We start from the raw sequence: 14,270 nt of genomic DNA, 5'->3' as shown, positions 1-14,270 counted from the left end.
TTCCAAAATATATAGAGAATTGATCCTAATTTATAAGAAATCAAACCATTCTCCAATTGATAAAGGGTCAAAGAATATGAACAGACAATTCTCAGATAATGAAATTGAAACTATATCCACTCATATGAAAGAGTATTTCAAATCACTACTGATTAGAGAAATGCAAATTAAGACAACTCTGAGATATCACTACACACCTGTCAGATTGGCTAAGATGATAGGAACAAAAAATGATGAATGTTGGAGGGGATGTGGGAAAACTGGGACACTGATGCATTGTTGGTGGAGTTGTGAAAGAATCCAACCATTCTTTAGAGCAATTTGGAACAGTGCCCAAAAAGTTATCAAACTGTGCATACCCTTTGTTCCAGCAGTGCTACTACTGGGCTTATATCCCAAAGAAATACTAAAGAGGGGAAAGGGACCTGTGTGTGCCAGAATGTTTGTGGCAGCTCTTTTTGTAGTGGTTAGAAACTGGAAGATGAATGAATGTCCAATGATTGGAAAATGGTTGGGTAAATTATGGTATATGAAGGTTATGGAATATTATTGCTCTTTAAAAAATGACCAGCAGGATGAATTCAGAAAGGCTTGGAGAACCTTGCATAAACTGATGCTGAGTGAAATGAGCAGAACCAGAAGATCACTATACACTTCAACAACAATACTGTATGAGGATGTATTCTGATGGAAGTGGATATTTTCAACATAAATAAGATCCAATTCACTTCCAGCTGATCAATGATGGACAGAAACAACTACACCCAGAGAAGGAACACTGGGAATTGAATGTAAAATATTATCACTACTATCTATCTATCCAGGTTACTTATACCTTCAGAATCCAATATTTAACATGCAACAAGAAAATTTGATTTACACACATATATTGTATTTAGGTTATACTGTAACACATGTAAAATGTATGGGATTGAACCCACATTTAACACCACATACTAAGATAAGATCAAAATGGGTCCAAGATTTAGGCATAAAGAATGAAATCATAAATAAATTGGAGGAACATGGGATGGTTTAACTCTCTGATTTGTGGAGGAGGAAGGAGTTTGTGTCTAAGGGAGAACTAGAGACTATTATTGATCACAAAATAGAAAATTTTGATTACACCAAATTAAAAAGTTTCTGCACAAACAAAACTAATGCAAACAAGATTAGAAGGGAAGTAACAAATTGGGAAAGCATTTTTACAGTTAAAGGTTCTGATAAAGGCCTCATCTCCAAAATATACAGTGAACTGACTCTAATTTATAAGAAATCAAACCATTCTCCACTTGATAAATGGTCAAAGGATATGAACAGACAATTTTCAGATGATGAAATTAAAACTATTTCCACTCATATGAAAGAGTGTGCCAAATCACTATTGATCAGAGAACCAAAAATTAAGACAACTCAGAGATATCATTACACACCTGTCAGATTGGCTACCATGACAGGAACAAATAATGAATGTTGGAGGGGCTGTGGGAAAACTGGGACACTGATGCATTATTGGTGGAATTGTGAAAGAATCCAACCATTCTGGAGGGCAATCTGGAATTATGCCCAAAAAGTTATCAAAATGTGCATACCCTTTGACCCAGCTGTACTACTACTGGGCTTATATCTCAAGGAAATACTAAAGAAGGTAAAGTACCTGTATGTGTCAAAATGTTTGTGGCAGCCCTTTTCATAGTGGCTAGAAACTGGAAGATGAATGGATGCCATCAATTGGAGAATGGTTGGGTAAATTATGGTATAAGAATGTTATGGAATAATATTGTTCTGTAAGAAATGACCAACAGGAGGAATACAGAGAAGCTTGGAGAGACTTACATCAACTGATGCTGAGTGAAACGAGTAGAACTAAGGGATCATTATACACTTCAACAATGATACTGTATGAGGATGTATTCTGATGGAAGTGAATATCTTCAACATAGAGAAGAGCTAATCCAATTCCAATTGATCAATGATGGACAGAATCAGCTACATCCAGAAAAGGAACATTGGGAAATGAGTGTAAACTGTGAGCATTGTTTTTTGTTTTGTTTTGTTTTGTTTCTCTTCACAGATTATTTTTACGTTCCGAATATAATCCTTCCTTTGCAACAACAACAACAACAAAATTCAGTTCTGCACATATATATTATACCTAGGATATACTATAAGATATTTAATATTTATGGGAATGCCTGCCATCTAGGGGAGGGGGTGGAGGGAAGGAGGGGAAATCTCAGAACAGAAGGGAGTACAAGGGATAATGTTGTAAAAAAAAAATACCTATGCATATGTACTGTCAAAGAAAATGTTATAATTATAAAACTTAATAAAAATAAAAAAAAGTATGGGGTTGCCTGTCATTTAGGGGAGGGAGAAGAGTGAGGGAGGGGAAAATTTGGAAAAATGAATACAAGAGATACTGTTTTTTGTTTTTTTTTTTCTGTAATTCAATTTGAAATTTTTAAAAATAATTTTTATTAATTTTATAATTATAAATTTTTGACAGTATATATGCATGAGTAATTTTTATAACATTATCCCTTGTATTCATTTTACCAAATTTTCCCCTCCCTCTCTCTTCTCCTTGCCCTAGATGACAGGCAATCCCATACATTTTACATGTGTTACAGTATAACCTAGATACAATATATGTGAGTAAATACAATTTTCTTGTTCCACATTAAGTATTGGATTCTGAAGGTATAAGTAACCTGGGTAGATAGACAGTAGTGCTAATATTTTAGATTCAATTCCCAGTGTTCCTTCTGTGGGTGTAGTTGTTTCTGTCCATCATTGATCAGCTGGAAGTGAGTTGCATATTCTTTATGTTGAAGATATCCACTTCCATCAGAATACATCCTCATACAGTATTGTTGTTGAAGTGTATAGTGATCTTTTGGTTCTGCTCATTTCACTCAGCATCAGTTCATGTAAGTCTCTCCAAACCTCTCTGAATTCATCCTGCTGGTCATTTCTTAAAGAGCAATAATATTCCATAACCTTCATATACCATAATTTACCCAACCATTCTCCAATCGATGGACATTCATTCATCTTCCAGTTTCTAGCCACTACAAAAAGAGCTGCCACAAACATTCTGGCACACACAGGTCCCTTTCCCCTCTTTAGTATTTCTTTGGGATATAAGCCCAGTAGTAGCACTGCTGGATCAAAGGGTATGCACAGTTTGATAACTTTTTGGGCACAGTTCCAAATTGCTCTCCAGAATGGACAGATTCTTTCACAACTCCACCAACAATGTATCAGTGTCCTAGTTTTCCCACATCCCCTCCAACATTCATCATTATTTGTTCCTGTCATCTTAGCCAATCTGACAGGTGTGTAGTGGTATCTCAGAGTTGTCTTAATTTGCATTTCTCTAATCAGTAGTGATTTGGAACACCCTTTCATATGAGTAGATATAGTTTCAATATCACCATTTGAAAATTGTCTGTTCATATCCTTTGACCATTTATCAACTGGAGAATGGTTTGATTTCTTATAAATTAGTGTCAGTTCTCTATATATTTTGGAAATGAGGCCTTTATCAGAACCTTTAACTGTAAAAATATTTTCCCAATTTGTTACTTCCCTTCTCTTGTTTGCATTAGTTTTGTTTGTACAAAACCTTTTTAGTTTGATGTAATCAAAATCTTCTATTTTGTGATCAATAATGATCTCTAGTTCTCCTCTGGTCATAAATTCCTTCCTCCTCCACAGGTCTGAGAGGTAGACTATCCTTTGTTCCTCTAATCTATTTATGATCTCATTCTTTATGCCTAAATCATTGACCATTTTGATCTTATCTTGGTATATGGTGTTTAGTGTGGATCCATATTTAATTTCTGCCATACTAATTTCCAGTTTTCCCAACAGTTTTTTTCAAATGATGAATTTTTATCCCAAATGTTAGTATCTTTGAGTTTGTCGAACACTAGATTGCTATAGTTGTACCATTTTTTGTCCTTTGCACCTAATCTGTTCCACTGATCAACTGGTCTATTTCTTAGCCAATACCAAATGGTTTTGGTGACTGCTGCTTTATAATATAGCTTTAGATCAGGTACACCTAGACTACCTTCATCTGATTTTTTTTTACATTAATTCCCTTGAAATTCCCGAGCTTTTATTCTTTCATATGAATTTTGTGGTTATTTTTTCTAGGTCATTAAAATAGTTTCTTGGCAGTCTGATTGGTATAGCACTAAACAAATAGATTAGTTTGTTATCTTTATTATTTTCACTCGGCCTATCCACGAGCACTGAATGTCTTTCCAATTATTTAAATCTGACTTTATTTTTGTGGCAAGTGTTTTGTAATTTTGCTCATATAATTCCTGACTTTTCTTTGATAGATGGATTCCCAAATATTTTATAGTCTCCACATTTGTTTTGAATGGAATTTCTCTTTGTATCTCTTGCTGTTGGATTGTGTTGGTAATGTATAAAAATGCTGAGAATTTATGTGGATTTTGTATCCTGCAACTTTCTGAATTATTCTAATAGCTTTTTAGCAGAGTCTTTGGGGTTCTCTAAGTATACCATCATATCATCTGCGAAGAGTAACAATTTGATTTCCTCATTACTTACTCTTATTCCTTTAATCTCTTTCTTCACTCTTATTGCCGAGGCTAGCATTTCTAATATAATATTGAATAATAATGATGATAGTGGGCAGCCTTGTTTCACTTGTGATCTTACTGGGAAAGGTTCCAGTTTATCTCCATTACATATTATGCTTACTGGCGGTCTTAAATATATGTTCCTGACTATTTTAATGAATAGTCCATTTATTCCTATACTCTCAAGCATTTTTAGTAGGAATGGATGTTGGATTTTATCAAATGCTTTTTCTGCATCTATTGAGATGATCATATGGTTTTTATTAATTTGATTATTAATATGGTTAATTATACTAATAGTTTTTCTAATTTCAAACCAGCCCTGCATTCCTGGTATAAAAATCCTACTTGATCATAGTGTATTATCCTGGGGATGATTTTCTGAAGTCTTTTTGCTAATATCTTATTTAAGATTTTAGCATCAATATTCATTAAGGGGATTGGTCTATTGTTTTCTTTCTCAGTTTTCAATCTACCTTCAATCTAGTTTAGGTATCAGTACTATGTCTGTGTCATAAAAGGAGTTTGGTAGAACTCCTTCATCCTCTATATTTTCAAATAGTTTATATAACATTGGGGCTAATTGTTTTTTAAATGTTTGGTAGAATTCACATGTAAATCCATTGGGTCATGGGGATTTGTTTCCTGGGGAGTTGATTAATAGCTTGTTCTATTTCTTTTTATGAAATGGGACTATTTAAGCAGTTTACCTCCTCCTCTGTCAATCTAGGAAGGCTATACTTTTGGAGGTAGTCATCCATTTCACTTAAGTTATCAAAGTTATTGGCATAAAGTTGGGCAAAGTAACTCCTTATTATTTCTCTAATTTCCTCTTCATTAGTGGCAAGATCCCCCTTTTCATTTGTAAGACTAACAATTTGATTTCCTCTTTCCTTTTTCTGATCAGATTTACCAAAGGTTTATTTATTTTATTGGCTTTTTCATAAAACCAACTCTTTGTTTTATTTATTAATTCAATATTTTTTTTTACTTTCAATATTATTGATTTCTCCTTTTAATTTTAGTATTTCAAGTTTGATTTTTGGTTGGGTGTTTTTAATTTGGTCTTTTTCCAGCTTTTTAAGTTGCAGGCCCAATTCATCAATCTTCTCTTTGTCTATTTTATTCAAATAAGCCTCTAAAGATAAAAAATTTCCCCTTATTACTGCTTTAGCTGCATCCCACAAATTTTGGTATGCTTTCTCATCGTTGTCATTATATTGGGTGAAATTATTAATTGTTTCTGTAATTTGCTGTTTCACCCAGTCATTCTTTGAGATGAGATTATTCAGGTTCCAATTACTTTTTGGTCTATTTACCCCTAACTTATTATTGAATGTAGTTTTTATTGCATTGTGATCTGCAAAGAAGGCATTTACTATGTCTGCCTTCCTGCATTTAATTTTGAGATCTTTATGTCCTATTATATGGTCAATTTTTGTATAGGTTCCATGAACTGCTGAGAAGAAAGTATACTCCTTTCTATCACCATTCAGTTTTCTCCAAAGGTCTATCATACTTAGTTTTTCTAATGTTCTATTTACGTCTTTAATTTCTTTCTTATTTGTTTTGTGGTTTGATTTATCTAATTCTGAGAGTGCAAGGTTGAGATCTCCCACTATTATAGTTTTGCTGTCTATTTCTTCTTGCAACTCTCTTAATTTTTCCTTTAGGAAGTTAGATGCTATACCTCTTGGTGCATATATGTTTAGTATTGATATGGCTTCGTTGTCCATATATGCTACCCTTTAGCAGGATATAGTTTCCTTCCTTATCTCTTTTAATTAGATCAATTTCTGCTTTTGCTTGATCTGAGATAAGGATGGCAGCAACCCCTGCTTTTTTGGCTTTACCTGAAGCATAATAGATCCTGCTCCAACCTTTTACCTTTATTCTGTATGTATCTCCCTGCTTTAAGTGTGTTTCCTGTAAACAACATATTGTAGGGTTCTGACTTTTGATCCAGTCTTCTATCTGCTTCCCTTTAATGGGAGAGTTCATCCCATTTACATTTACAGTTAAAATTACTAATTCTGTTTTTCCTGTCATCATATTATCCCCTGATTATGCTTTTTTCCCCTTGACCCCTTCCCCAGTATTTAATTTATAGACCCCACTTGTGATGCGCAGCCTTCCCTTTTTAGTATCCCTCCCCCCTCCTTTTAAGTCCCTTCCCCTTTCTTGTACCCTTCCTTTATTCCCCTTTTGCTTTTTCCTTTTCCTCTTCCCCCTTTTAATGAGGTGAGAGAGAATTCTCTGGAAAACAAATATGTCAATTATTTACTCTTTGAGCCTACTCTGATGAGAGTAAGATTCATGCAATGTTTCTCCCCCTCTCTAAATTCCCTCAGATGTGGTAGATTTTCTATGCCTCTTCCTGGGATGTAGTTTCTCTCTTTTTATCTCTCCTTACCTTTTTACTGATACTATCCCCTTACCTTTACTTTACCCTTTTTAATATTATATCAGTAAAATCAAATTATCCATGTGAACTTTCTGTATATCCACAACAGAGATACAGTTCTCAAGAGTTTTTTTTACCTTTTTCTGCTTCTCTTCGGTCTTGTGCATGTAGATCAAATTTTTTGTTTATGTCTGGTTTTTTTCTTAGCAACAAATGGAATTCCTCTGTTTTATTAAATGACCATCTTCTTCCATGGAAGAAAATGCTAAACTTAGCTGGGTAGTTTATTCTTGATTGCAATCCTTGTTCTTTTACCTTTTGGAATATCAGGTTCCAGGCCCTTCCATCCTTTAATGTGGAAGTAGCCAGATCTTGAGTGACCCTTATTGTGGCACCTTGATATTTGAATTGTTTTTTCCTAGATGCTTGCAGTATTTTTTCCTTAGTTTGGTAGTTCTACAGCTTAGCCACAATGTTCCTTGGAGTTCTTTTTTTAGGGTCTTTTTCAGAAGGTGTTCAATGAATTCTTTCAACGCCTATTTTCCCTTCTGTTTCTTTTATCTCTGGACAGTTCTCTTTGATGATTTCTTGTAAAATAGAATCTAGGCTCTTTTTTTGATCATAGTTTTTGGGAAGTCCAATCATCCCCGGATTATCTCGCCTAGATCTATTTTCCAGGTCTATAGATTTTCCCAGGAATTATTTGACCTTATTCTCTACTTTTCATTTGTTTTGTTTTGTTTGACTGATTCTTGGTTTTTCAATGAATCATTCATTTCTATTTGTTCAGTCCTGATTTTTAATGAGTTATTTTCTTCATTCACATTTGTTAGTTCTTTTTGTATATGCCCAATTGAGTTTTTAAATGATTTATTTTTCTCTGTTGCATTTTTTTCCATTTCACTAATTTTTTTTTAGTGAGTTATTTTTTTTTCCAATTCAGAAATCCTACTTTCCTGTGATTTTTTTTTAACCTTTTCTAATTCACAAATTATGTTTCCCTGCTCCTCCTGTGAATTCTTTTTTTCCAACTCAAATTTCAGGATGTTGTTATTCTCTATCATAGCTTCTCTTTCCTTTTCCCATTTTTCTTCAAACTCTCTTAACTTTTTAATAGGCTCTTCTAGGAGAGAGTTATGTGATGAGGGGCAGATATCATTCCCCTTTAGGGTGTTATCTGGAGACTCTCTGCTGTTCGCCTCTTTGGGGTTGGAGACCCGCTCTTTCTCTGTATAGAAGGTGTTAATCGTTCTCTTCAGCTTCTTACTCATTGTTAAAAATCTGTTGGTGTCTGCCCTTGGGGTAAGAAATTTATTTACCAGCTTCCTCCCAGACTGGATGGATGCAGAAGTCATTTGCCTGAGCTAAGAGAGAACTCTGGGATAGAGTTCCCCTCCCTCTTCCCCAGAAATGCCTTAGGGGTGATTAGCACGGAGGAGTGCCCACTGAAGGACCCCACTATGTGGCCTAGCCACTGCTGAATAGTGAAATCGTTACAATCCCCAGCCAAAGCCTCCTGTGGGGCCTTGGATATTAGCAGCTGATGTGAAAAGCCCCTGCACTCAAACTGGAAGTGTCTACCTGGAAACGGTGGTCCCTATTTCAAAGGTTCTGCTTCTCTGGGAGTTCTGCTTCTCTGGGAATTCTGCTGCTGCTAGAATTCCACTGCCTCAGGCTGAGCCCCACACTATGTGGATTAGAGGCTGCCTCTGGCTGTGTCCTCACTCTTCAGCTTCTCAACTACCCCAAGGAGAAGCCCCGGGCAGAAGAAGTTAGCTTTGCAGGAGGGCCGAGATTGGTGTTAGGTCACTTTTGGATTGGGCTGGATTTAGGATCTGGCTTTATATTTTAAAGTAGCTTGATTTCTCTTCTGTTCTGCTGTTTTATAAGCAGAGAAGAGCTGTCAGCCTGTGCCAGATTCCTCTACCTCAGTGGCTTCTCTGATCCCAGAGTTCTCCCCAGCCTGATCAGCACAGTGTGCTAGCACCTAACCCTGTGTGTGCTGATCTTTTTTTCCTCCCTTCGGACCTGACCTTTTCTGTTGAAATTCCAGATTCTCTTTAGCTGGTAAGTTTGCTTCTAATCCTCATGGTTTTTACCAGTTCAGCGTTATATTTGAGGCTGATTTAACTAGTTGGTATTGAGAGAAGAAGGGAGCTTACAAATTCACATGTATCTTCTCCACCATCTTGGCTCCGCCCCCTGGTTTGAATTTTTTAAAAGAAAGTCAAAGAAACTAAGAACTGGAGCTATGGAGGAAAAACCTTTCTAGACCTAGGGAATATTCAGGAAAAATACATTGATCTAGGATCTTGTATGGGGAATGACAAGTATATAAAGAAAGTGAAATGATAATGTTTCTGCAGGCCAATAAAGTCTCAAAATAACCTAATGCTCAATTAAACTGTCATATTTTACCACCATATAATGTGAAAGACAATAGTAGTACAGTTAGTGAGTACAAAGCCAGTCTTAGTCAGAAAGTCCTACTTTTTTTTTTTTTTTTTTTTTTTCTCATAATGTCTGTGTTACCTTGAACAAAGTACCTAATCTCTTAGTGCCTCTGACCAATTCCTTAATCTGGGGTTTATCTATGCCAATAAAATAACAGATCCAGACTACTAACAAATATGTAAAAAACATTCAAACAAATACAACAGAAAGTGGAAGGTTCTCTATTAGGCACTAGGGATCTAAAATGAAAAAAAAATGGCAAAGTTGTTGACTCTATTGCTTAATTAGTGATCATTTCTAATGATTGCTATGATTTCAAAATAAAAAATAGACCACCATGTGTTCATATAATCTAAAAAGAAAACCTAAAGGAATTAGATATTAAAGAAAGAATAAATAGGGGCAAGATAAACAGAAAAAGGGAAACATGGAATTCATTGTGACTGTGGGAAATGAGATGGGCAAAGGTGGAGAGGTAGGAAAACTGTGTTACCTAGTAGCTGAAAGGACCATTTTGTATGTAAAAGAAAGCCATGTTAGTGAAAAGTAAAAGAAAATTCAGGGGCAAAAAGAATCTGTAGTTGAAGGACTGGAGATTGGAAGATAACTTAATGCTAAAGACATAGATTTGGGGATCTTATATAAAGAAAAGATCAATTAAAGCCATAGAAGTAGTTTAAATTTCAAGAGGAGAGCAGAAGAAAGGGCAAACCAGGTCAGGTTGCTAAGAATTAGTTCATTCACATTTAGGAGTCAGAAGGGAGAAGAGGATATAGCTGAACAGTGGTAATCAGACAAATGGGAAGATGTTCAGAATGATAAAATGACAAATTAAAGAAAGAGCTTTCAGAATGAATAAAGTGTTTTTTTTTCTTTTCCCATATTCATGGAGTTAGTTCATGCTAACATAGACAAGTATCAGTAAGATTGCCTGACTAGTAAATGGGCAGAAGATTAGAGCAAGGAGAGGAAGATACAAGTACCATGGCTGAACCAGTCTTTATCTTGTCATATGTTGGCACTTTCTCAGTTTCCCCTATCCATTAACCAACTCAGCCTGGTGACTGGTGAACAAGTAACTAAATTATTCTAGAGATAAAGTTCATTAGCAGACAGATGATCCAGTTTCCTGCCCTACTCTCAGTTTACCAGGACCAAAACTCATTAAGAATTTGTCTACCTTTGGTAAATTTTAAGCATTATACTCTTTTGCCCACAAATCTCATTGGTTTTCCTTCATCCACACCACTGACCATATTTATGGCCAGAAACCATGGAGAAAAATGACTCCCCATTATACTCACTAAAGGATCAAATAAAAAAAAAATTCCAAATGAAATAAAAAACTCACAGATAAGCAAGGCAGCATGACCAAAACTATAGTAAGCACTGATGTGTGATCATAATGGTAGAATGGAGCTGATCCTAGGATAAGAGTACCTTGCCCCTAGCAGGATGTTACTTTGATCACTTGAAAATGTCTATGTTTTGCAAATGCTTATTGTCTCCAACCTGGTCTCTTTCCCTCTTTGTAGCACTAAAATTCTCTCTATAGTAAAGAAGTTCACTGATAACATTTTTTTTTCAGTCATTATTTAGCCATTTTAAATGGTGCTGGCTTTGGTTTTCTTGACAAAGTTACTTAAGTAATTTTCCATTTCCTTTTCCAACTCATTTAACAACAAGGAAGTCAAGTAAACAAGGTTAAGTGATTTGTCCTGGTTCACATTATCAATAAGTGTTTTAGGCCACATTTGAATTCAGGTCTTCTTGATTCCTAGCTGTTTAATCTACTGCACTATCTATCTGCCCACTAATAACAAACATACCAATATGTTTAAACTTAAATTTCAATTTGGGAAAATAATTCTAAAACAAATTAAACTACCAGACATTGTGCCCCATAAGCTATGTATCTCTTTCTGTCCTTGCTTTGAAATTCTCATGAGTGAATAAATGAGGATTCAAATTTTAATCTCTTTATTATGGATTCCTATTTTTTCCTAAAAGTCAAAATATCCACTGCTCATCCCCTGTAACCAGATTAGTAGACGGTGGAGGGGGGAAAAGATTCCATCCTATTCAATAGGATCTGATAGCAGCCCAATAAGGCACTGGTGCAAGACCCCACCACTCTACAGAATGAGGAAGAATAAGATTATCATCATCATTATTCTTATTACAGTTGTTGTTGCTAGTTGGACTACATTTTACCTTGGCTTCAAAATTTATTCTTTCCATCAAACCTTGATGGAGATTCTGAGAATCTGATTTTAAAATTCTGTTCATCTCCCTTGTCATTGCTCTTTTCAATCTTCTTTATTAGCTATTTAATTATTTGGTTTAACTTACAAGGCTTTCCCATGAAAGATGTAATACTAAATAAAGTCATATTGCCCTGTAGAAAACCTGGATACAAGAGCACTGGGTAAACACTCCTTTTGTTTGTTTTTGCCTTAACAATAATGCCATGCTTTGCATATTAATTCCCTTTGTTTCTAATTTCTATAGCAGTTTTGAAAAAAAAGGGTGAAGGGATGTCCAATAAAACTGCATCTTTGGCCACACAAGTATACCTACCACTGATGAGAAAAATAATTTATATATATTTATATATATTGAAAATAGAATGGTTTTTGCTACCTTTGTTTTCAATTAGTTTTCTTTTAAAAAAATCCATGAATTAAAATTTTGATGTTTGTTATTTTATAGAGATTTTTAAAGACATTATACAATTGAATTTTGTGGAGATGTTTCTACAATTGTTCATTTAAACTTATTCCATTGTGTCTGACTCTTTGTGACCTCATTTGGGGTTTTCTTGGCAGAAATACTGGAATGGACTGCCATCTCTTTCTCTAGTTCATTTTATAGATGAGGAACTGAGGCAAACAGGATTTTCTTGGCATCATTGTCTGAGCCAATTTTTAATTCAAGTAGAGGAGCCTTTCTGACTCTAGACCTTGCATTCTAACAACTATGCCATCTATCTGCCTTGTTTAAACTATCACATTATCATTTACTTATGGTAGAAATGAATTATAATAGTGTCACTATAAATAATAATTAGTGTATTTCATTAAAAAGTTACCTTAAAATTTAGCAAATGCTTTACACATGGTATTTCATTTGATCCTCACAATGACCCTATGAGACTTACCCCCATTTTACAAATGAGAAAACCAAGGCTGATGAAAGTTTAAGAGTCACACAGCAAATAAATGACTGAGGCAGGATTTGAACTCATATCTTTCTGATTTCAAGTCTGTCAATCTATTCACTATACCACATACATGCTGAAAAATTTGATGAGTGTAATATAGTATAGTATAGTAGAAAGAGTACTGGATTTAGAATCAAAGGATCTAGGCCATTCATTAACTGGGTTGTTTATTGAATGTCATTTAGCCTCTTTGGGTCTTAGTTTTCTTATCTGTAGATAAGAAAAAGCTGGATTCATTTCTCTTTAAAATTTTAAAAGAAATATCTAACAATTTTCTTCAAAATTATTTAAACCAAACACCTATATGAGATAATTCCTGGAGTTACTTTCTACTAGGGTTTTCTAAATGAAATCTCTGTGTGTGTGCATGTGTTTGTATGTATTTGAGTATAGTCACAAGTATGTTATTATATAAAATGCTTATGTGCATATGTGTATAAGTATATATGTCCGCATGTATATATACTAAATACATATATAGTGTATGTGTATATATACACATACCTGCAAATATATCTACATATATATATATATATATATATATATATATATATATATACATATATATATATATATATATATATATGTAGACATATTGTCTCCTGAATAAATGCTTACTGAAATCTTATATTTCTCTTCCAGCTCTAAAATCATATATTAGCTAGAATATTTTGTCTTCTACCACAGGATAGACTTTCTCAACTACTCTCTTGAAATTAATTTTTTCCAAATTCAAGGACATTAAAGATCTTCTAGAAAATGGAAAATATAATAAGCTTATTTAAAAAAAAATCAAAACCATCAGTATTATCTTCATCTTAATTCAAGAATTATTGGGATTTTTCACATGTGATTTTAAAATGTTTCAAAAACCTGCAAATGTTACCAATATCTAAAATAAAACCATATATTTTGAAAATGGTGCTGTGAGGTCATGTTATATTGATGCCAAAATATGCTAAATATAGCCATGTTCAAAATTTAGAAGTGGATTTGTTTTACACAATCATTAAGTGGAATGGCATACCAAAAGCTGTTACTGATTTATTCAATTTTCCTTAACTTGTTTGAATTTCAGTGTAGTAACAGTGAATATTAGTAACATTTAAACTGCCAGAATTCCATGAAGCAACTGCCAAATATGATGATAGTCGTTACTAATATTCTTTGAGATTTAATCAACAATCATTGAAACTGGAGCTCAATTTTTCTGTCTCTTTCGCCACCTCTTTCTCCCCCCTTTCTCCTCTTTCTTCTTCTGTCTCTCCCCTCTCTTCCTCCTATCACTCCTTCCTTCCTCTCCTCTTCTTCCCCTCTTTCTCCCTTCTTTCTTCCTCTCTCCTTCCCTTTCTCTTTATCCGTCGCTCCCTCCCCTGTTATCTCCTCTCTCTCTTCTTTCCTGACACCCTTCTTCCCCTCCTCTCCTCAATTTTTCTTCCTCTCATGTCTACCACATACTCTATCATGTTCCAGTATATTTTAAGTTTGTAAAGCATATTTCTATCTTCCAAATCAAAATTGGTAATTGTTTATTCAGATGTAGGTGAAATAAAAATGAAACCAA

This window comes from Sminthopsis crassicaudata, chromosome 5 (assembly GCF_048593235.1).
Source record: "Sminthopsis crassicaudata isolate SCR6 chromosome 5, ASM4859323v1, whole genome shotgun sequence".
Taxonomy (NCBI): domain Eukaryota; kingdom Metazoa; phylum Chordata; class Mammalia; order Dasyuromorphia; family Dasyuridae; genus Sminthopsis; species Sminthopsis crassicaudata.
The sequence above is the reverse complement of the archived record's forward strand: the minus strand, read 5'-3'. Positions refer to the sequence as shown.